A 24,998-nucleotide genomic window follows, 5' to 3' on the forward strand; every position below is an offset into this window, starting at 1 on the left:
GTTGGATACAATATATCCAGTATGTACACTCAATATGCAGGTGATTTCATATAACTATGTGCACAGATAATGCACGTATTCAGTTCCTCACCAGCTCACTCAAACATGCGACCTGAAATCTAACCTCAGCAAGATAAGGACGTTTTAGCAAAAAAAACACTCCTGCGCAGTTAAAGCCTATTGTCTTACTTGTGCACATGAAAAATGAGGTTGGAGTTCAGGTTTTGTGCTCAAGAGTGAAAGTGAGGGCTTCTAAGCACGCATTGTAGACAGTTCTCCGTTGGCTTTGAATGTGAGTCAGTTGTGAAGCTGCATACGTCTAGGTGCATGTTTAGGTTTCAGGATATTTGGCCCACACGATGTAGGAGCAGAGGTTAGGGAGGACATGAATGTTGGGTTAAACTGGTGATTGCCTGAACTTTTACTGATATTGTAAGTAAGAAATGAAGATTCCCATCCAAATTAACAATGATTTTCAGCAGGGTGGATAAAAAGCAATGATTTAAATAAATAAATAAATAAATAGATTTTTTTGATAAAATGCTTTTTGAAGGGAAAAAACCTATCTAAAGATAGTTTTAATGAGGGTGACCAGATGTCCCGATTTTATAGGGACAGTCCTGATTTTTGGGTCTTTTTCTTATATAGGCTCCTATTACCCCCCACTCCCTGTCCAGATTTTTCACACTTGCTGTCTGGTCACCCTAGTTTTAATTAAGAAACATTATAGCTCAAAGATATCTCATCATGGAATAGGGATTATAAATTCTAACTCTAATAGTATGCGACGAGCTAGTCATGTAATGTTTAAGAAAAGCTTTGTAAATGAGTTCCAATAGTTCATGGATTAGGGACCCATTCTTACGGGGTTCCAGGGGCTTCTGTATAGATTATTTAGGTTAAATGTTTCTATCTACCCAGTGGGACTTAGTGCTCAGTCTAGAAGATACCATCAGAGATGCTTAGTTTTGCAGTTCTCAAACTGTGGATTTGTGTCTCCAGAGGTAACAGCAAAAAAATAAAATAAAATAAATAATGTATAAAGGTGAGAAATAGTTAAATAAAACAATTTAAATGTCTGTCTGGTGATGTTCTCCTCCTAATACAGCATGGCAAGAAAATCCTCCAAATATTAATGATTAACTTGTTGAATTGGAGATAGTTCACCTCCCAATGATTTCATAAATATCTGTTTCAATTACCTTTGGTAAATGAAATAACCAAACAATCATTCATTTTCTAATCTGAAAAGTTTTCAAAATAAATCACTTTAGAAATGTATAGTGTGTACCTTCTAAAAATGAAACATACATCTATCTCTGAGTTGTGAAGAATATGTATTAAGGTTATAACAACCAACAAGAATGCACTTTTACGTATCAGAGGGGTAGCTGTGTTAGTCTGGATCTGTAAAAAGCAACAGAGAGTCCCGTGGCACCTTTGAGACTAACAGATGTATTGGAGCATAAGCTTTCACTTTTACGTAGAAATCCATGATTCAATCAAGTCTTCCTGACTAGTGATTTAAATCAAATCCACCCTGATTTTCAGTAAGTACGTAAACCTGTCTTTTTCGAGCAGAAGGCAACGCTGGGCTGCCACAGCAGGACACAGCCGTCTCCGGAGAGGAGCTGCAAACTCTGGGGTTGAAATCCTGTCCCTAAGGAGTCAACAGGAGCTCTGCCATCAACGTCAATGGGACCGGAATTTTGCCCAGGGTCTCTGACATTTTGCCTGCCACGATCACTGTCTCCACACCCCCTTGTAAGTGTTACGAGGGCGTGGAGACAGACCCAGAGCTTCCAGACCCAGACGTCTACCCTCCCTCAGACAAACCTGCCATGGTTTGCCAAAGGAGGGGCCTGGTCTGACAGACCAGAGAAGCTGCTGAGGCTTATCAAAAAACACAGGATGGCCGGGGATAAGGTGACATGAAGGATTATGAATGAAAACAGGAGGTTCACAGGTGGGCACGGGGCTGGGGATTGGGCAGCAAAGCCAAGAGTTTGGCAAGGAGCCTCACTGCCCAGCATGCTCTCCGCCCCCATCGCAACCTGTACATTGTCTTCCTCCCTCAGCCAGGCTCCTCCTAGTTAAATGTTCCCTTTTGCAGTTACAGGCTGAGACATGGAGGGAGAGAACCTACTTGAATCCATCCAGTGTCAGCAGTCACATGACTTCTCTCCCAACATGCACGTGCGCCATCCTCTAACACCCAGACACCCCCACACCGGACTGACTCATCTGACCCAGTTATACATCTTCTCATCCTCTCCCTCTCCCCCCACCCCCGAATATTCACCGTCACCTAGCCACTACATACATCACTTCTCTCCTCTGCAGATTCCTTTCCCCATGCACCAAGGAATATGGGGGAGTGAGGGAAAGGAAGACCCACTCCCCACAGACCAAAGCAGGGAGGACTGAGAACTGAAGGTTTTCTTGAAGACAGGGGCTGTTTCTCTTCCTCCTGCTCCTCATTCTGGGAGGCTTGGAGGAGGGCTGTTCATTTCCCCTTCCTCTGCCTCCCCAATGGATGGGTGTGTGTGTGTGTGGGGGGGGGGGGGGGAAACTACACAAGAGGGACATGGATGCTATTGGCTCTACAGGTCCTTGTGCCATCCGCTACACAAGCAGACCCAAGTGCCTCCCTTGAACCCCAAGTCACGGCAGGGAAGACATTGAATGTTCAATCTCCTCCACTGCCATTTGCTTGACACTGCCAGCACTGCGTTTCCGGGGAGCCAGGGGGCGGGGGAATTGCTCTCTTTGGTGGCGGTCTCCTAAAACCAGGTCCCATGCAGTATTTTCAGTTGTCTTCCCCACACACACACACAGGGCTCCCAATTAAGGCCCTAATTATGAGCATCTGACAAAAGGAGATGACATTCAGCTATTTGTTAAATGATTGCTATAAAACGTATTCTGTTAATATACAGCCAAGTTCTCTTTTTCTGATTCCTGGCCCTTTAAAATTCCGACTGTACTGCAGGCTGTAGTCCACCGAATAACACTGAGTTCCTGTAAAACAACAACAAACAAACTACCTCCCTTTCCTGGAGGACAAGAGGAATTTTTAAGGGGCAGGCTGTATCCCCACAAAAGCTGGCCTACTGGATTTAAAGTATTTTTTAAAAATAAAAAAAAGTTATTTGTGGCCATCTTCAGAGTGGGAGGGGATTGTTTTGTTTTTTATTATTAAAAGGGATGGAAAACCTCAAAGTATTTAGATTTCAGGTTTGGTAAGCACACATTTGCTATCCAAAACTTGTATGAACAAAGCAAATCCCTGGAGGCTATAAATTAGGCTGAAAGTGGCCTGAGATTTTCAGATCTTCCCATTCCAACTCCTTCTATATCATAAGAACATCTTCTCTGATGGTATTTCAGTCCTTTAGGTTCCTGTCTTGGCTGGAAGTCACACTTGGCCAAACACTTGAGACCATCAAAAAAGTTTGATTCAAGTTGGCTTCTAAAAAGCAGGTAAGTGTTCTGTTCAATCCCCGTTTACCCATTCCAGATTTTAACCGTACATTTCAGCACGTTGAAGCAAGGTTACTTGTATATACTGCCCATTTCTAACTTCCAGATAGCACTGGTTGTCAATGGGGATAGCACTCTGGACCTGCAGCACCAAAGCACAAGCTCCTTGCACAGACTTGAGCAGAGGAAGCAACTCCTTCAGTTGTGAGTAACGAGCACACGCCTATCCTTTTTGAGGATGGCCATTAGAGGGAGACATGATCACACACAAGAAAAGATTCAAAACTGTTTAAGGGATTTATAAGTACAAGTCCCAGGGAAAGTCAATTGAACTTGAGCCCCTAAACCCTTAGACACTACTGAAAATCTTCCCTTCACCAGGGTATTAACAAATCAATTTCCACTCCCTAGGTCACATTAAAGACAGGTTTGGGTTTTTTGTTGTTGTTTTTTTAAGTCAAACCCCACAGACTGTTCAACCCCAACCAGTTCACAATGGGGCATTCACTTTCAGCCAGAGGTCTTTTGCAAATGAGTGAAGAAAACACAATGAAAACACAATGAAAAAGACTTTTGTCTGGCTGAAGTATGCCTGCTAGAAATTAAATATGCCTTGAATAGTCTGTTCATAGATATCGGCTAATAAAAGTAAGGACTTGACTTTATCTTGCTGATGTTGATACAACTTAAGGAGTAAAAATGGACGCATCCAGGAAATGATGGGAATAGGAGACACACTGTAAAAACTATACAATTATGACACACTTGCAACATTCTTAATATTATTTCATGCTCAAGGAACACAAGACAGTTTTGCATTTGAAACAGCGAAGCTGGTGTATGGTGAGAGCATAAGTATATAAAGAAGAGGACTGCATTTTTTTTTTTTTGCCATAGCCTTGATAGAACAATGGTTGTGATTTCAAAAGGTCCACATGCATTCACATTAAAAAGCATAAAGGCAGACAAATTAGATGAGTATAAAGGGTAAATTCTGGTATTTAAGACAATCTAATTTAAACTAAGTTTAAAAAAATCAGAAGCCATCTGAATGTTTATGACACCAGTCTTGTTTATTTGTAAGAAAAAGGTGAGGCACCAATATTCTTATTTTTTAATCTTTTTTTTATATAAAGAAGTCTGCAATGGCACCTGTACTTGTGACATTCACTATCTCAGTTAACTGCACATCCTAGTTGCCATATGTAGAGATTTCTCTCACTGAGAAAATGAATTACAATTTTGACACAGCAAATATTGAGATGTCAAGCGACATCCACCATTTTCATCTTTAAAAAGTGAGAACCTTATCCCGGTTTTTAGAGTTTGTTGGCATTTGCTGTTCAATTAGAACAGTCATGGGTGGGATTTTCAAAAATGGAATTTTCAAAGCCACTCTGTTTGGTTGCCCAGATGCCATTAATTTTAATGGGAAATGGACATGTAAATCCTGTAGGTAACTTTGCAAATCTCACCTAAAGGCTTTAAGTATTTCTTAAGTGTGAGGCTTTGGTTAGCCTCAGAGATCCATCAACAGTGAGAAATGCATGTTTTTGAGAGCCTTCAATATAATTTAAAAAAGAAAGTCAGTCACCAGAGATACAATATTTTAAACAATCCTCTGATACTGGTCTATGGTGAAAAAGTCATTATTGGACCCTGTTATTTTTACGTCAACCACGGGAATACAATATGACACAAGGAAAGCACAACACTGAAAGGATCCTAACAAATGTTGCCACCACAGTGGAATGCCAGGGAATAGTTGTGAAACATAAAGGTGCACATGTAAACTTGGAAGCAATGAAGGGCACTGATAAATCTCAGCGGCATGTAATAGAACGTCTGCTAGCTGGAATTTTAACTCGCAACAGAAGAGACAATTTGGAAGCTTGAATGTAGGCTTCTAACCCTAACTACTTCTTCCATTTGTTACTTAATGTAATTGCACGTGTAATGCAGTCTGTGAGGGAGGTATAACAAATGCAGTAGTCTTGCTCTCATTTTTCTGAAACTGTAGCAAGACAACACACTACAAAATGCAGCACATGCACTGACCATAAAGACAGTTGTTTTGGTTGCCTGAAAGCTGACTACAACCATGTCCTCTGGATGCAAGTTACTGGCTTTTACATTTTCCTAAAAGCATTTCACTGGGTCTATTGAACAATGTGGGGATTGCAGAAAGGCCCTGATTATAGCAATGATGTAATTAAAAGCCATGAATGGAAAAAACAAGTATTAGAGTCCTTTCTCCGGCTATAAAGACTAATTAAAACGTACTTTTAAAAATAGTTTTTTTAAAAAGGTCAAAAACAAAAACAAAAAACACTACCTCCCCCCGCTCCCCCGTTTCAATAACTTCCTGGCTCAATACCCAGGAAGGAAAAACGGTGCACCATAGCATGTCTGTGAGCTGCATATTCTGCCCAGGAGTAACACGATACAGAAATTCTCTCATTTGGTCAGACGCTGAATATGGCCCAATTTGGTAGTAACAAAAGTTACTCCTGGTTGGAATTGGTGGTCTCCATCCATTTCCGAGTGGAGAACTGTGAACGTTATAAAGCTGCATGGCAGTTTTGTTAGCAGTTTCAGTAAAGGCTAAAGATCAACTCTGGTAGGCACTGAGACTGAAGTGAGCACTCAACCATAAAGATGTCCCTTCAGAACAGTTTGCTCCACAACGAGCAGCAGTAACTCCACTGCAACTGCTCATCCTGTACTTGTTCTGTGAAAAGAGAGAGTTTTGTTTTCCAGTTATGTCAGTCTAGTACCTTTCCGCAAGTTTTGAATTTGATCGAGACAGGATATCTCAATATACCAGACAACTGTCAACTTTTCGCAGTATGAAAGCTATACCTGAAGGAGGGGTCTGATTGTTTTCTTTTGGGCAGCTCACCAACAGCATTCAGAAACAATAGGGCTCTTATCTAGTGCTCTGCATTTTCAAAATACTTTGCAAACACATTAAACAAACTGAGACGCGCAATACTATGGTAAGGTATAGAACCGTGATCATATTTTGCAAATGGTTTAGATAGTATGTTGAAAAGGTCTTACCCAGTAACTGCTCTTTTGACCAAGACAGCATTACAGTCCTCTCTATTTATGGCTGAGTGAAATTCATCCGCAAAGATGATGTTCTTCTGAAGTATTTTCCAATCTAATTGGCATTGAAATGAAAAGACCTTATCAGGACAGCGAGAGCTAGGTGAAATCCCATGTCCAAAAGCTAAAGTGAAATCAAAATTCAGTAACTTTTGTATTAAGTAATTCTAGTACAGCATTTGTGTGGTATTAAAACTTGGGTTTGGGTTGTTGGTTGTTTTTTTTTGCGGGGGGGGGGGGGGGGGAAGACATTACAACATCAACTGGCAGTATTTCTGGCAATGAATTAAGCGGCCCACATTAACCATAGCTTGCAGCATATGTAGGCAGCCTACTTCCCTATTTTAAATGCATAACGATTATAGTTGTGTTTGAACACATCTGGATGTGAGTTAGTCCTGATAGGTGCCTCTATACCCAATACAGGAACTTCCTATGATGGCACATTAGCAGAGCATTCCAAGCACAGGCATGTTGCACAATGTTTCTCCAAGCATGAGCTGTGGCTTCAAACAATCAAGGCTTTTGGGGGGGGGGGGGGGGAGGAGATGGGGGGTTGGAGAAATGATCAAACCGGGGGTGGGGACAGAACATCCTGCGTGAAACCGCATCCTGAACAAGCATCACCACGATTCACTGTAAATAAATACTCTCTCCTTGCAGCACTTCCGTCAACTGTCACTGCCTTGGCTCCAATCACCTTTCAAGTCCAAACAGGAAAGCAGAGAAAAGCGAGTGAGATGGCAGATATGAGGTTTAATTTGCTTTTCACTGCAGTTTTCACTGGTGGTGCGCTTCCAATTCGCTGGGATTGCCAGCTGCCTAGAATCACTCCTGGACCCAGTTTTTTCCTGTTAACCTTCATAATTGTATTATTATGGGCAAGCCCACAAACGGTGCTACAAAAAGCTGTAAAAAGTGCAGCTTCTTCCTTTTATTAGATAAGCAGCCAGATTCAAACTCTGCTGCTGCAGACAGAATGGCAGCTGCGATTTGCTAAAGATGTTTGGTCACCTGCATTTTACATAATCCAAGATGTTGCTGTTAAAATATATATATATAAATAAATAAAAAGTGGGGGCAAGGGATTCAAGAATGAAATAAGTTTGACCTCAATTTTCTGGGAAATTTATGAAAATATATATGAATGGAAAGATCAAAGATGTGGATGGATAGCAATAGTGGGCTGGCGCAGGAGAGGTATGATTCAGAGCTTACTTTGTACTTGCACATCAGGCTTGCGGTGGGGGTGGGAATGTCACATCTACACCCGAGGTATTTAGTCTTAGCCTCCAAGGCAGCATGCTGCCTCTCTTCAACGCCCCCTAGTGGACAGTGTAAACCCGCATTACAGGACGCCTTGCTGCAAAACGGGGAAATGTGAGGCAGGGCTGGCATTTACACAGGAAGAAGAGGAGTAGTAGTTCTCAGGGGAGTTCTTCTTTGAGAACAAAGGAGTGGGTGAAAAACTTCATAAACCTAGTTAGACAGGACATGATCTTAGAGTGCCTGCCTGAGGAGGTAAGAAACTGCCTTGGCAGACACGCACCAAGACTGGGTCGGGTGGGGCATGCTGTGATGCATGGGATCTCTTCCTCACAGCCACATGCACGCACAAAAGGAGCAATTTAATTAATAAAAAAAGTAAAAATGAAGCATTACATGTACAAGCAAAGTATTATTAAAAGCTGTAATGTCTCACAGGTTCCTATGAAGTCATGTTCTTACAATTCACTCATAAGAATTTAAAGACAAAATTACATGCTTGGTAATACTCAGGGGAGTACACTTTTCTATGTGGCCCATTGTTTATGTATGATGCATGGCTTCAAGAAAGTGGCATTGTTAAAGGGATCGTAAATTACCAAGGGGGAAGTTTGACTTTTTTCAGAAACCTTATTCCAGACAGGGCTTCCCTCAGCAGCAGATGATTTTTTGTTTGTTTGAACAAATGAAGTAGCTTGGGATCCACAGCACACATTGTAGGGTTTTCAAATTGCTCTGAGACATCAGCACCCCCACGGAGGTGCTCTAGAGAAGTGAACCTATTGTGGCCTGCACTGCAGTTGTTGTGGTACTAATTCCAAGTGTGGGGTTTTTCTGGGGGGGGGGGGGGGGGGGGGGAGGGGAAAGAGGGCTAAGATCATTATTTGAGATAGAATTTTGAATATTAAATATAATGGGTAGGGTTTCTGAAGTGCCTTTTACAAAGTTTTTACCTGGTGCAATTGGGTTTCTTGAGTTTCCTTCAAGCAACACGGCTGGGTTCCGTGTAACTTACGGGGCTAAGAATGGACTCCAAAATTGCTTAATACCCCCGCCCTCCCCCCCATGCCCTTCACCCCAAAATATGTGAAGTAACTCGTAGCCTGCCCCTTGCAAAGCAACCACAATTATTTCTTCGATAAGGCAGAAATGTTTTCCATCTAACGTGAGCTGGAAACTTAGACTCCATGACACTGCCCAGTTCCATTGCAAACACTATGTCAAATTTAAACAAAGGGGGGAAAAGCCTGTTGTAACAGAATACCCAATAAAAATGTACCAAGCACTAGGAGCTGACTACCTGTTGAGACCAAATCCTGCAAATGCTTCTGGAAGTACAGACACCTATTCCTGTGTAAAGTCCTTCGAGCAAGGGTCTGTAATTGTGGATTGGACTCTAATTCATGAAATCGTTTGGGCCAAATGATCAGAAGTACTGGTTTTGAGAGCCCAACCTGACACTGCTAGGGCCTGACATTCAAAAAGTATCAAGCGCTCACAACAGCTGGTTAAGTCCCGGGGAGCTACATGATGCTCAGCAGCTCTGAAAACCAGACATGAGATATTTCAAGTTAGGCACCCGGAATTAGTAAACACTTCTCAAATATAGACCATGTATCCACCCACTGGGCACGCAAGACTGACTTCTATAGATTTTTATTACCTGGTTTTAATATGTATATATTTTTCTGTTCCATGTTGGTTTTGTACATTTTCTTTGTCACACAACAGTTTAACTAATATTTGAAATTGTCAATAAAGACAACAAAATACTTTTGGTCATGAATTGCAGTGACATGTTAAACTTTTCAAAGTAATGTGAAATATCAGCAATCAACAGTTTTATGGCTATATTACTCTTTCAAACACTTGAGAATTTCCACTTCTATATTTCAGTGCTTATCAATTAAGGACACATAGGGCCCAATCCTGCAGCACTGAAGTCAATGAGAGTTTTTGCCTTTAACTTTAATTTGGAGCAGGATCGGGACCATACCTGTTCTGTGTTTATGTATTTATCCATAAAGAATAAATGGTATTAGTGGACTACTTTATTTTTTTTTCCATTAAAGTATATCATGCATATCGATGTCACAAAGTTCCAGATACAATTAAGAATTAGAAGAAAACTATCTTTCAATCTTAATTTATCAATTTAGGTGCAAATAGGATACACCAAGGGCCAGATCCTTTGCTGGCATCCAGTGACTACAACAGAGCTATGCCAATTTACACTACCTGAGGATCTGGCTCTATAAATCTCATTTATCTCAGATAGTTACCACCTTCAGAATTTAAGAAGAATAAATTATCATGGATTAAGCCTTAGCAAACCTGCTTAGCAAATTTGACTGTGTTAATGCCAGTACATGTATTTTAGCATCATTCATTCATAACTGTACAACTTAATAAGGCACCTGGTCTAAATACGCTATTAACTAATAAGATCAATGCAATACAAGTTATTACCAGAAATAAGAAAAATTACCTTTTTATGTCAGAAGTTAATGTTTGCCAATTTGTGATGGCTCATTTAGGAGAAACACTGTTGAAGGATTATACTACAATTCCACTTATAGCAATTCACTATAAATATATGGAATGCTAATATATACAGCATTTACACACACACACACACACACCCCAAGGTACTTTTCAACTCCGGAAGTGAGTTGGGAATATTCAATAATGCTGAAGATCTTTTCCTTCCTTATTGTCAACATGAGCTTTTGGAGGCCAATGGAACTCTAAATAACCATTTATGCTTAGTAAAATATTTGAATGTATTTCCCGGATGGAGGGGGAAGTGCTAGGACTAAGTCAAGCTAATGCTTTTGAGAACTCATTACCAAAACATTGTAACAATACATTTCCAGAGCATGTGTTTGTCTTCCATGTTTCATGGAAGATTTCTAGTATGGGTGTGTTCAGGGGACCATCCTAATGGTCCGTTGACCCACTGTTATGGAAGCTTTAGAAAATTTATGTCCAACTTGAATGCAATCTGCTGTAATTGACATCTTTGACCCAAAGCATATTCAGGCCTATACGTTGAGGTTCTTTAACACCCAAAGTGGGAAAAATGTGATCTATGCAGCTGCAACATGATTGAGCCCCCTGGGTCAGTCACATGAGCAGACCTGCTTTGATTCTGGCCCTCCTAAAGGGCCGGTGGGTGGCAGCAACAGAAGTTCTGGTCAAACCACACAGATCTATTTTGCTCTTTACTTGCTTTTCCTGTGGCCATGTGTGCTCTTTTCCCAGCCTTCTCCCTTCATGACCTAGATGGTGTTAGAGAAGGAACTCGAGTTAAAGTGGTTTCAGAAGAAGTCTGTCCTCCTTTACATGAGGTGGATAGAGAAGGGGACTACAGGTCCCACCACCATTGGATGTGGAGTGTGTCTCAGGTCCCTTGCTAAATGGAGAGGCACGGAGTCTCCCAGGCAGGGGACACCAACTCATTTCTGTTGGCCCAAGTGGAATGGGATGGTAGAGTCAGGCTTAAGGGGGAAGAGAGAGCCTTAGGATTTGCCAGCCAAGGCACCCCAAGGTGGGGTGATGATTTGTTAAAATAAACAAACAAACACTAACAAAGAAAACCTCCAAGCCTTCCCAAAGCCAGTGCAGGGTGCGTTCTGGTGCCAAAAAGAGTCCTGAAATAGGCTCTAGGAGGCTGTGCTAAGAGCAATGCAATCAGGGAAAGATTCAGGCTGAAAAATGACTGGAAATACAGGAAGGTGAAAAAACCAGGATAAGAGCTGGGGTGGAGTTCATGGTGGGTAAAGGACCACTGATAGAGTTATGATGGGAGGGGGGGTCACAACTGCAGAAGGAGTGACTCATCTGTTGCAATGTGCAATGAATAATGGGTAACTGATTTACTAGGACCAGAGGACAGCATACAGGGGAATCAGCACCACCTCAGCCAGGCAATTCCAGTCCATACTCTTGAACTTTGTTGGAAATCAGTTGAAAGATGTGAGGGGCCACATCAGAAATCACGACCATCTGATTTAGCACAGACCAGGCCAAACTGCCGAGAAGCTGCTTTATGATTTTTGGACAGCTGCAGTAATCTTTAAGCAGAAAATATGCGTCAATCAGATCATCCAGCGAGGTAAACCCATGCGTATTCTGTTGCCTCACCATCATCCTATTGCCCAGAATGTCACCCGGGATGCATGCCCCATAGCGAAAGGAATAAAAAAAGCTCCCCGATCATTAGGAAAGAGTTAAAAAACACAGGCTAGCCAGAAAGATCCAAGAAAGGTTAAACTGCATTATTTTACTATCCTGGGTCTGAAATGCCCAGCTCTTTGAGGTCTCTGTGCTCTACATGTGTTTTAAGCACTGTAGGTCATGAGAATCTTGTCTCAATGGACCTCCAGGTTGGACAAGCACCAGCAGGCTGTATTTGACGCTGAATACATTGCCTTCCACTTAAAAACTAACTGGCACTGCCATGTGATTCAGTTTTCCTTGTAACAGAGCGGCATATAATTTGTTCAGAACCAACCTAGCTTTTTATGGAGCTGGCACAAAGGTTCTTTTAAAAAATCATCAGTTTGCCGAGGCACCAGCCACTCCAGGGCTGCCTAACTAGTTAAGTTTCCCTTAATAAATTGGAACAAAAAATGTAACACTATCACTCACAGGCTGAGAATTGAAAACTATTTTAAAGGACTCTTCATACATTAAATACGTCAACCAAAGCACTGACATCTGGACAAACCAAGGATGACGGCACATGCCCTCTCTGCTTGAACACAGGAGATACACAGCCTGTGCAAGGGTTGGGGTGGGGATGAGAAGAATGGTGCAGCTGCAGAGACCAGCATATTATAAAGCTCTGCAGAAACTCTGAAAAGGCTCTTTCTAACATTTGTGAATTTCCCTCTCCCACTGGATTCCCCACACGATCTGGGACACGGACACACACTTAAGGGTCATTAGCACAACACACAGAAATCAACTTCTCATATTCCAGTCTGTAATGCACCCCAGAAAAAAGCGAAGCGGACCAAACAAGAATCACGGAATCCGTACCACATAATTCAAAGACTATAGCTGGATCTTTTCCCCGCTTTGCCCTCAAAGAAATCCACTGTAAACGAGCAGCTGTTTGATTAGATAAATATTCATCACATTTATTTTTAAAAGAGAAAGTAAAACAAAATAAAGGAAAGAATGATCCACGGAACACGTGGTAAATACACATTTTATAAATCCTTAGAGGTTTACCACCCGCACAGAACATGGCACTTATTTCCCTATGTGTTTACAAATCCAGACTTTCACTAGACCATTTTAACAACAATCCAGCATATTGAATAATACCATTTTGGTATTTCCTTTCAGCTTACAAAAAGGGCAAATACAAATAAATAAGGCCTAAGCATACTCTCACTACCTCAAGCAGGAGGGGAGTCAAGGAAGGATGGGACAGTTCATGGAATTAGCAAAAAGAAAACCAGATTTACACTGTACTGTACATTTAGATACAATTTCATATAGTTATAATTTGTGGTAGTTTGGGGCCCAATTCTGCCAACATTACACACATTACTACTATCTTACAAAAGAAATAAATGGGACTGCTCATGTAATAAGGTACTCCTCAGTTTGAGGAAGGTAAGCCGAATGAACCTTTCATTTCAATATGCAGAATTTAAAAACAGAAAAATAGCTTGATACAAAAAGGTCCATTTGACTGAAGCTCTTTGTTTATTTTGTAATTCTAAACAAGTGCATGCAGAATAAAGCTATGGATATTTTTTCCACAGTCACAATATATATGATTTAGAACATGCTTAAATAAATGTCTACTGAGGCAGAACTTTGTAAATGGATAAAGAATAGAGAGACAAAATATGACACACTCCTGTTCACCCACATACAATCTTCTGTGCAACTTTACTTACTGTTCATAGCTCATTGCAACTGAGCGAAGCTGTCTCTAATGTCATACAGATTTGGATATCAGCTGTCCTATGCAAATTTGACTCTAATTATGTATGCATTACTGAGCTATGAAATAAGTCAGTGTGTTGTGGTATGTGAATACACATCCCGCTCTTGTTTTTGAGCATAATAGTTTTCAGTGTCTGTTTGACGATCATATCCGGTGGACTATTTTTTGTAAGCAACTAAGAGACACAAAGAGTCCCTTCCTCTGCTAATTTTTAATTTTAATTAAGACAGTGTTCACTTTTTAAAAAATCCCATTCTAAAAGCAGCATGTATTCTCCCTAAAGGAGGATCCAAAGGGGAAACTGAAGGACTGCATTTTTATACCATGCAATAAATTAGCTTAAAAAAAAAAAAGATGAACAATAAACAAACAATTACTCAAAACATTTTTGTGAGCTAATTATACACTAAGCAAGAAGTAATTTTACCCTTATACACACATTTTATGTTTTGGGCACTTCTATTTCATGTCTCTTGACACCTTTTCCAATAATCCATCTACTTTATATTGGAAAGCCTCACATGAATAAAACTTTATGGCACTACAGGCATTTAGCCTTCCACTGACATTCCTGGCCTGTTCAATTCTGCAATTCAATCAAAATCAAATCTCAAAATCCTCTTGTCAGCCAGCACTGCTTTCATATGCCCAAGCCTTGTGTAAGGATAACTGCATCCAATCTTTCCCCCAAGCAGTGCTTATATTGTTTTATTACAGTTCAATGAGTGGAGTTCAAAATTACATGCAGCTGCCTACTACTGTGGTCTGTCTGTGTTACGCATGGACACAAGTATTGCCCACCAGGCTTGAAATCATTCACTTACTGGTCTGGCAAGAAAGACTGTGAGCTCTCCTTTGTATGGAAGAACATCCTGCCTGCTAGATCTAAAGAGGGTGATGTTAACAGATCAGTCCCTTTATAAAAGGATTGTGAAACCCCTATGAAATGCAACTCAAATGTGCTCAATGTTAAGCATGTGGCTACTGCACATAAAAGCAAAGATAAACCTCAACATGCACTACTCATTCTCGGAAAGCTTGTGAAGGAAGATAAAGGGCTGCAGAATAAAAAGGCATCTTATGGAGGTTTTTATGTGTGTTTTAAATAACGAAGCTTCATTTAGACAGTTTTTCATCTTCACCCCTCCCCCGTTATCTTTTCACTGAAACAAAGGGACAAAAACACAAAGCTAATTAAATACAATTTAATCCGATGAACAATGCAGCAATTCAAAATCCAATCGCTTAAAAACTCCTGCTAGCGATAGCTCCTGTACAATGTAGTTGTAGGGAGAGATACCATCACTATAGAACAGGATTTCAATCTGACACTCACAGGGGGTTGGAGGCAAAGTAAGTGCCAAGAGGCTCCCTCCCCCGCTAAAACATGACTATGAGGCAGCAATAGACGTGGACTGAAGAAAAGCAGCCCATGCGAATACACATTGTCAAACTAGGTAATGGTAGGTGAACTCGATTGCACATCCTAATTCGTGTGCTAACCCCCTGCTCTCCTGCTCTATATATGAAATTCCATTGCCAATACAAGAGACTTAAGATTTCTAAAAGTAACATAACTAGCCATTGCATCATCATTTCGGGTTCGTTTGCACTCAGCTTCCCAGTACTTTTTCCAGTACTATAACATTTAATAATACCAAAAGAAAAACTCCTTGTGTCAAAGGCTACCCATCAAATGTTCTACCATGACTAAATCCTGGAAGACTGGCGTGTCATATAGCGGAAGCTCCACATATAGTTAGAAACCCCACCGAGAAAAAAGCTCTCTCAGAACTGAGCCCATTACCTTTCAACACGTGGTTAACTACACAACAAGCCACCTACCTTATGACAGCACCACAAGACTGCGTCTCCAAGAATCAAGCCTATGTGCTTTAAAAAAAAGAAAGAAAAAAAAATTGTACACATGCAAATGCCCAGTTTGTCCATGAAGTTACTGTCCACATGGATAACTGCCAGTGCACGTGGCCAATTAGATCATACCTGGCCACTGGTGTTGGTAATTACCAGATTTGGAGGCACTGTTGTGATATGTACATATTAGGTGCCTACACAAATACTGCATTGCATAAATGCCTACACAAATGTTATGTTTATATGTCTGATAAACAAGCTGCATGTGTCCAGGATGTGTACAGGCTAGTAAATTAATTAATTAATTAATGGAGATATCCTATCTCCTAGAACTGGAAGGGACCTTGAAAGGTCATCGAGTCCAGCCCCCTGCCTTCACTAGCAGGACCAAGTACTGATTTTTTTCCCATATCCCTATGTGGCCCCCTCAAGGGCTGAACTCACAACCCTGGGTTTAACAGGCCAATGCTCAAACCACTGAGCTATCTCTCTCCCCTAACGAATAAACAAGCCTTAGACTTCTTGACTGCTATCAATCCAATACAAGGGAGGATCCTGCAGTTATGGCCCTGGAATAAGACTCAGGAGATCCATGTTCTCTTCCCGACTCTGCTATAGGACTTTTTTTAGGCAAATCCCCATTCTCATTGTACCTCAGTTCCCCCATATGTAAACTGGGGATAACAAGGATGCCCAGCCTCACAGACCCAACGTGGCGTGCTGAAATATTACAGCACTCCAGAAAAGCCTATAAATAAACACATCAATTTCCTAAAAGATTTATGTTTGATATATTTGTCCAGTTGGAGATCTAGCCATATTTGTGAAAGATCGAGGGTTTTAGAGACAATAGCTATTTTAACCACGTCTTTCCTACCCAGAAGTTATCAGGAAATCTTTTCCTAGAGAAAGCAATGTTTCTACAAAAATGGGAATTTGGATTAACCGATACAGCGTAAAGCTTCTCACCAGGGGAAGCTTTCCGAGCCCACTGCTACAACCATCTTTTGACAACCCTATATTAAAATGCTCCAGATGCAGATAGCTTTGGACATGAACGTTTAGTTGCCACAACCAGTGCAAGGATAGAAGTTTGCAGCTTCAGGAACTCCAAGATACTGAAAAATCAGACAGGCAGAATGGAATGTAACTCCATTTAATCTGTCGGGAAGGCCGATGGAGGGCACTTGCAGGGAACTAAGCAAGAAGGGGAGATGGAATTCACCTGACTACAACCAATGGACGAGGCCACGTAGCTGCAATGTAGCCCTTCCACGGCTAACATTCCAGTCTATGGCTTGGAACATCCCCTTTCTGGGAATCCTACGTTGTTAGATCACAGGTTCCATGGGTTCACCATTAGCTTGCCCCCAAATGACACCTACATGCCGGCGTTACTAGGGAGGGACCTGCCCAACAAAGCTTCTCCACTGTAGCCCTATCCCTGCTCAGTCCCACAGTGGAGTTTACAGAGGACTTTGGGCGGTCCCCGTGCAACAGTGAATTGCACCCAGGAAGAACAATTCAAACAGAACTAAAAGTAAGGATTTCACCTGAACAGAAGATATTGACTCAGCCCCGGAATACTACAGAATCTAGAATTTGAGGCAACTAACTTAAGTGTAAGCTGGGGCTAGGCAAAAAAATAATAATAATAAAATTTAAAAAAAAAATCTCATTCCACATGCACACATGCAGAAAGCGACTAACACCTGTGCCTGTGATCTGAAGTATGTTTAGCAGACTACACATAGAAGGCTAAACTGTAAACCCCAGGATTCTCAGCATGAATGCATCTACAGCTTTGCTATAGAGCCAAACAGACGCACGTATGAGATTCACAGCTCTAAAGCATTAATCAATCCAACATAGATGAGTTGATATACTGAAGTACTCATGATCAACATTCTAATAGCGAACCAACAAAGGTCTGCTATGGAGGGCTTCATCATTGCTAAGTATATTCTTCCTTACCTGGAGGAGAGAGCAAGAAATCTGGTGTAGCTGTAGAAGGTAAAAATCAATAATTTCCATTTGGCACAGTCGATATTAGGAAGATGTGCATGCTGGGGGGAGGGGGGAGGAGGAAGAGGAGGCAGCAGGACATGGCTTTGCACCTCTATAATTCTCCTCCTCCAAGCTGGTGCTGGCTAAGGACCGGTTTGGCCCGAACATAATTTAAGAGCCCCCTCAAGGTTGTTTTAAATTGACCAGGCTGCAATAGCCTCCAAGAGCTTATTGCTTGCAAGCAGCAGTCTTCACCTGGCTGGTTATGATGGTTTTCTGGCCCTCTAGGATACATGTCCCAAAGATTTAATGCATTTATAATTCCCATAATACTTATATGATGTAAAAAACAAGACGACTGGTTGAAACCCCTAAGAAAGTAAGTGTGAAATCATCTGAACCGGAGACTTGATTAGGGGATGGACTATTGATGAAATCAAGCAGAAAGGCAGTGAATTATTTACTTGTGTCCTATCCTCACTAGCTAAAGGGCAGGAGAGAAAGCTTTTTCCAAGACAGCTTACTCCCTTTCTTCTAATAAAGATATCCCAACAGAATTTTGCACCACCACCACCACTTTGCTCCTACAGTCCAATCACATCTTCCATCTGAGGATATCACAGTGCTTTACAAACATTAGGTAAGGAAATGTTGCTTGGAGTTGGAAGATAGTGAAAGCTTATCTGGGGTCCTCCTTTTAAAGTCTATGGGAGTAGTACTGTTTAGGTGTCCCATTTTAACATTTATCTTGTTATATATAGGTTTGGTAACATGTTTGTAGACTGAGACCGGTGCAGTGAACACAAATACACAAGTAACTTAGTCTCACAATACACACCTGCGAAACCAGTAAGTGTTATCCCCATTTTACAGCTGCAAAATTTAGCCACAGAAAGATTAAGCGACTTGCCTAAGGACACCCAGTAAGCCTGTGATACCACCAGTTAAAAAGCACAAACTTCCTGATTCAGAGCCCAGCCTTCCTCCTTAAAACTCTCTTTTGAATTGCTAATATAACCAACTTACACCTTTGGGGTTTGAAAGCCCACTTCTAATAGCATCTCTGACCTCCTTCCTGTTCCTCTACCCCGAGTGCCTTATCCTTCTTCCATATGGGAGAACCTTAGCACCCACTTCTCCACCCATACAATAAAATCTATTCCATTTACACAGGCAGTCCTCTCCACCAGAAACTTTCCACACATCATATATGCAAGTTACCATTTCTCTCAGACAATGAGCAGATAAAGCTTCAAGATGCTTTCTCTCAAAAAGCAGACCCAAGTGGATTTATAGCATCTGAACAGAACTAATTCTGGTGTCCACCCCTTTGCAAAGCAAATATTTACATTTTAGCAGGAAAAGCCTGACAAGTTGTTATAACCTCTTCCACTCCCTCCTTTCTCTCTCCAACCCCCACACCCTGTAGCCTCCTCTCCCTTCCCCTTCCCTCCCACCCCCCACACCTTTTCCCTCCCTAATGAATAGCACTGCAGTCTTGGAATACACCGCATCTTTCTTACTCTTACAAGAGGAAGTGGAGGCTTGGACAGGAATCGTAGCCTTGGGTCTATTTCATACACTTCCAGTATCCGCCCTCCAATGGCATACACAACCTACCCAGAATAAACTAAAGGCATTCATTTGGACTGAGTTTCTGGATTTAAATGCTCAAAGCATTTTTTCTTCTCTTTTCTTCTGGCAAAGACTACACAAAAGACTTGTTACAGGTCAGGTCCTAAATGTAGGATGACACAGCATGGTAACATATTGCAGCACATCCTTTATGGAATTATATTCTTTAAAAAAAAAACATTAAAAGAATGTTAAAGTTGCAAAATATAGCACTCAAAAGTTAGGCAATGCCAGGATCAAAGTTGCCTGTGCAATGTTAATTCAGCTCCATTATATGTATGCATTATGATACAGTCTTCAACTATATGAGGACATACTATTTTTTCCACAGGACCGCAGCCTCATTCAGTGAACGGGTGCTGGGACGGAACATACCCGTGTATTCTCACCCTACACACTACTGTAATCATCTTTGTACAAAGTATGCCTTGTAAGAGATCATTTGAAAATTCATGATTTACCAGTCAACATTGTCCTTGTAAAATAAAAAAAAAAGTGAAAAGATTCCCCTGTATGATATTAACACATGATCCAAACCCCACAGCCCTGCCCAGGCAGAAGTCAGCAAAGAGTTCTGTTCTAAACCAAAGAATGTATGCTTGCCTTAATTTGCATTTAAGGAGCAAACAAAGTCATCATGCAGGGAAGGAAAACAAAGGAAACACAAACCAGTAGGGAACATCCCTCCACATAGACTGTCTCCTAGTTCTCACCTGGAAATGTTCTTCAAGAGGGGGGCCAAAACAATAAAAAGGAGGGGCAAACACCCCAAGACACCCCTTCTGTCTCCCTATCATATTCTCTGAACCTAAAGTGACAAAGGAAACAGCCATTGGACTAGCAGGGCAGGGGGTCCTGACCTGAAGAATTTGGTCAGTAATCTTGCTGGAAGCATGTGGTGAGAAATTTTGCCTGAATTTTATATAGTTTGTTAAGTTAGGCACTAGAAAGTGTTCTACCTTTATTATTCTTGTAACCATTTCTGACTTTTATGCCTTGTTACTTGTACTCACTTAAAATCTCTCTAGTTAATAAATACACTGGATTAGATAAAAGAAGTTTAAGTTTAGCTGTCTGGGTAACTCTGTTTAGAACAACAGGCTAATGTTTATTATTTCCTTAAAGTAATAACAGACTTAACATATTTGGACTGTCCAGGTGAGGGCTGGGCAGTGCAAGACATACATTTCTGGGGGAAGTGTGGGACAGAGTGTGTTGGGGTCACCCTGCAGTATAACCAAGGCTAGTGAGAGCCAGGATACGACACAAACACATCTGGGAGTGACCTGCATGCTGGTGGCTGGTCATGCGCAGTCCAGGTTGGAGGCTACAACAAGACACTGCAAGACACCCCAGATTACAGGGAAGGGGTGACACTCCCCCCCCCCCCCCCATCTGGATTGTACACTGGAATATCACAGATTGTTATTCAAAATTTCTTTTTATCTTCATTCAATGTGCAGCCCTAGACCCTATTTAATGAATCCCATTCCAAACCCTGCACTGAATATAAAATTATTTATTTCCTCCTGGGCGTATCCATGGTGCTCTTAATGAGTGCTTTTCAAACACAGATTAGGAGATTCAAATGCTCCTGTAGATGGACACTTGACCGCAATTTTTCTGTGTTTCAGTTCCCCACTAATTTGGGGTGTCCAACATGAGACAACTAAGGCCTCAGTTTTCCCAGAGTACTAGCATTTTATATCTTCAAAAGCACAGCGCCATTTGACTTCAAATTGCAGTTGTGAGCACTCAGCATTTCTGCAAATCAGGCCCCAGATGTCTTATACCGGGGCCCCAGAAAAAGAGGAACAAGCAATAAGTGGCCAACTGTGAACTTTTTGGTTTAAGTGTTTTGCCCAACATCACCCAGGGGTCCTGTGGGTAGGGGGGAAAAAAAACAGTAGGTGCTCACACAATTAAAGAATGCTTCACAAGGGGCCCAAATTAAGGTTGTACAGGCAACCTTAACTCTGACATTCTTAAATTTTGACTGCTTGACTTTGTAACCTTAAAAGAATGTTATGTAGTTTTATGTAATTTCCTATCTAAAAGAAAATCTGAAATAAATCAAATCAAATAAAACAAACAAGAACAGAAGTTCCATCATATGGAGCCATATTGACTCCAAACTTGGGTCATCAGCAGAGTTTGGACCTTTAGCTCTACAGTGCAGATCTCTGCCAGTTAAACTAACAGAATAACTAGTAGCAGCAGTAAGCTGTTATCCTCTCAGTGGACAGTCACTAGAAGGGGATGAGATACATGTTTCACCAGTGGATTTTACAACTATTTGCTAACTGCATAGGAATGCTGAGACTCCGGATTCCTAGGTTTAGTGTCAGATTCTGTAGGCAACTGTGCCCTAGCAGTTATAGACCCTTCTGCCCATGACCCCCAGCAAGCTTGTCCCATTCCCTCTCTGCACCTGTTACCTCCCTACCTTCTTCCTCCCCTGTTCCTGTATAAGATCCCTTCCCCTCCCTGTTCTCCTATTCACCCCCCCCCATTGACTCCAGCCCTCCCCATCCTGGTTTCCCCAACTCTCTCTCTCACACACACACACCCACACCCCAACCCCTCCTGTCCTGCCACCCTCCTGCTTCTCCTCAGCCTCTCCTCCCCCCCGCCCCCCGACCCCTTGCATTCCAGTCAGGCAACTTCATCCTCCATGCAGTCTGAGCACGGGCAGGGCAGCACTGAGAGCACTAAAGAAACAGCCCCCTACTCTCAGCGACCCCCAGTAGCCCCAGAGGAGCAACTGCAGCACAAGTCCTGCTCAGCTTCCGGCTCTAGGGTTGCCAACATTGTATTTCAAAAATAAGGGACTGTTCTCTTAGCACCTCCACCCCACCTCTTCTCCCAATATTATCATTATTAGCATTAGTATTAAAAATAATCAGCACGCACCTACGTTCACCAGGGGGTATTTCTTGCTGCTTTTTGCAGCACTCAGGAACTCCTGATCTTGTTGTACAGAGATGAAAAAATAAAGGGCATCGCTTGTAATAAGGGATTGTTGGCAACCCTAGTCCCCACAGCCCTGGGTTAAAGCATGTTCAATACAGGTGAAATCCTCTGATAATTTAGGAGGCAAACTCTAACAATGCTTTATTGAGCATGTGCAAGCTGAGCTTTTTTGGAAGGTTATAACTTTGGACAAATTTGGTCACATTTTCACAGGGATGGTGGTATCCCTGATGCCACAGAGACTCTTTGCCCATTTCCAAGTCCCTGCTCCAAAGCATGGAGGTGCCTGAGCTTCTGAGCAAAACAGCTGTAAGAATTTTTTATTAAAAACATTTTTCCCTAACCTCATTCTCAGGAACGTCTGAACCACTTTAGCTCAAGCTTTCCAAAAAAGGGTTGCCTAAGGCTGAATCGGGGATGGAAAATTTCAGCCCAAATGGCTAAATTCTGGCAAAGTTAATGAAAATAGGGTCCTATACTGGAAATCATTAAGCGACCTGAAACACAGGTAGTGCTACCAGCCCCAACTATCATACTAGACAAGTAAACTTATGCTCCATGGGCTATTTTACTGCCCTAAATCCATATACAACTCTCATTTTTGTCAACAACACTTGCATGTACATCAACAGTTTTACCCAGTCCCATGTGTGTGGCAGTGCTTAGGTACAACAGGACTCCATTGTATTGTAAAATACTTCCTCTGCAAAGATGCATAATAGACATAATTCAGTTTGCATGCTGCTGAAAGTGTATGTTATAGCCTCACAGTCTAAATACCTGGATGGGCAAATTTTAATTTTTTTTTTAAATGTAAAAAGGATTATTCATATGACAAAAATGTTATTGTACCATCATTACAGTTCCTCATTTGCTTATTTGTTTTTTATTCATGTACTGTAACAGACTTATCAGCAAGGGCAATGCGCACATGCTCAGAAGACTTACCAAATAACGCTTACCTATACACATTTGCTCTGTGGACATGGTTCAGCCGCAACTGAAGTCAATGGGAGTCTTTCCATTGACTTCATTTGGAGTTGGATCAGGCACTATGAAAATAAATGTGTTTGATACATTCTTGGCTGTAACTTAATTATATAGAAATGTGATGTTACGTTTTAGAAGAACTAAGGACACATACCAATTTGCCACTAGTTTAATTTCTGGTCAGTTTCTTCATTTGAAAAAAGGGCATTTGCATTTCAGATGCTGCTCACAAACAGGGATAGATTTCATTTCATTAAATAGCTCAACATTTTTTATTATGCTTTTATTTTTCTGTACTAATTTGTGGAAAGAGTGAAATGTCACATTTTTGCCATGATCTGTGTGATTTTTCATCCTTCCTAGTAATTTACTAGTTCTCACACACTCCTGTAAAAGGGTTTTACAGTTAATACAAAATAATTAGCACACAATATGGATTTACTCCTTTACTAGGTATATGTTTACAGCAATGAGGGAACATACAAATGGTGCTTTTTTGAATATCAGACTTTTTTTTTTTTTAAAGATTCAAAGTGCATTTCTGCACCTCAAAAAACGACTTATTAAAACAGAAGTACAATTTCAATGAAGCATTAAGCCAAGTGAGAAAATCTTGCAGTGCAGTAGCTGCGACAGTAACTATCACTAAAGAGTTGCAAAAGCCAAAAGGAAGGAGTTAACCTTTGTTGAAACATCAGATGGTAGTTGTTGCTTCAGTTATTGCTGTACCAGTACTTACTGTAGCAAACAGAGCAAACGCTCTGTAAGGTAAGAGCATTACCTATACGCCTCTCAGTTCTTTGAGGGTCAAATATAAAGTATTGCTCTTTAAATGTGGGTAAAAACCAAATACCAGGTACAAACGAAAATCTGGTAGAAGAGGAAACTCAAGAGAACTATTTCTGAAATGTAAATGAGGTTCTGTCACTTTCATTTCGTTATTGTGGTACCGCATTAATGTGATTTTCAGGACAGGATATCAGCCATTTCAGACTGCATCCATCGGAAACTAGACAGACAAGCTGCTCAAGATTTTTACATATATTAGAAATTATTTTAAAAATCTACGGTGCCTTGCTTTAGATTGAATTTATAGTTGAACTGGATACATCTGGGGCAACCTCACAGTAATAAGTGGCTTTATTATTTAAAGGAACATTTAGCAGGAGGTTACAACTTGACATGAACTAAATACTTTGAAAGATAAATAACAGTCTTGTCAAAGCTAAAGATCTAAACCCTTACTACACCTAGCCCTTACTCATGCATGTAAGGGTTTACAGGATCAGGCCCCAAGTTTGTAAACTAGGTACAGGACCTAAGTCCTAAAGACTTTGTGACCTAAGAACCTTTAGTAACCTGATTTTCCATGGGACTTAGGTGCCTTTGAAAATTTTGCCCATAGATGTGACTTAGCATATCCAATAGGCTTTTATGCACAATACTACTTGTGACAATTCTTTCATCAGCAGCCATTCTGGAACTTCCTAACAAATTTATCACCGTAAAATGCTGACTACTGTGTTGATGCAAACAAGGCTACAATTACAAGATGACAGCAAATCAATTCGGATGCAGGTTATATCAACAGTTGGGGATGGGAGGGAAAGGATTAATTATTTTTAGAGTCTTTCATGTTTAAGGTTCTGTAATCCGCAGCACCCTTACTTCAGCTGTATTGATCCCA

General features: G+C 41.2%; 1 protein-coding gene across 40 annotated transcripts in view; it reads right to left on the bottom strand.

Moving 5' to 3' along the window:
• Nucleotides 1-24,998, bottom strand: part of FOXP1 (forkhead box P1) — a 505,685-nt gene that overhangs the window by 381,518 nt on the left and 99,169 nt on the right. For 18 of the 40 annotated variants that reach the window (XR_010589012.1, XM_065550736.1, XM_042849940.2 and 15 more), the window contains one exon: nt 6,547-6,649. The exons of the other annotated variants lie outside the window; for them this stretch is intronic. The gene's annotated coding sequence lies outside the window, so the exon portion shown is untranslated. The remainder of the gene's footprint in view (nt 1-6,546; nt 6,650-24,998) is intronic. 40 annotated transcript variants of the gene reach the window in all.

Source organism: Chrysemys picta, chromosome 7 (genome assembly GCF_011386835.1).
Source record: "Chrysemys picta bellii isolate R12L10 chromosome 7, ASM1138683v2, whole genome shotgun sequence".
NCBI lineage: Eukaryota > Metazoa > Chordata > Testudines > Emydidae > Chrysemys > Chrysemys picta.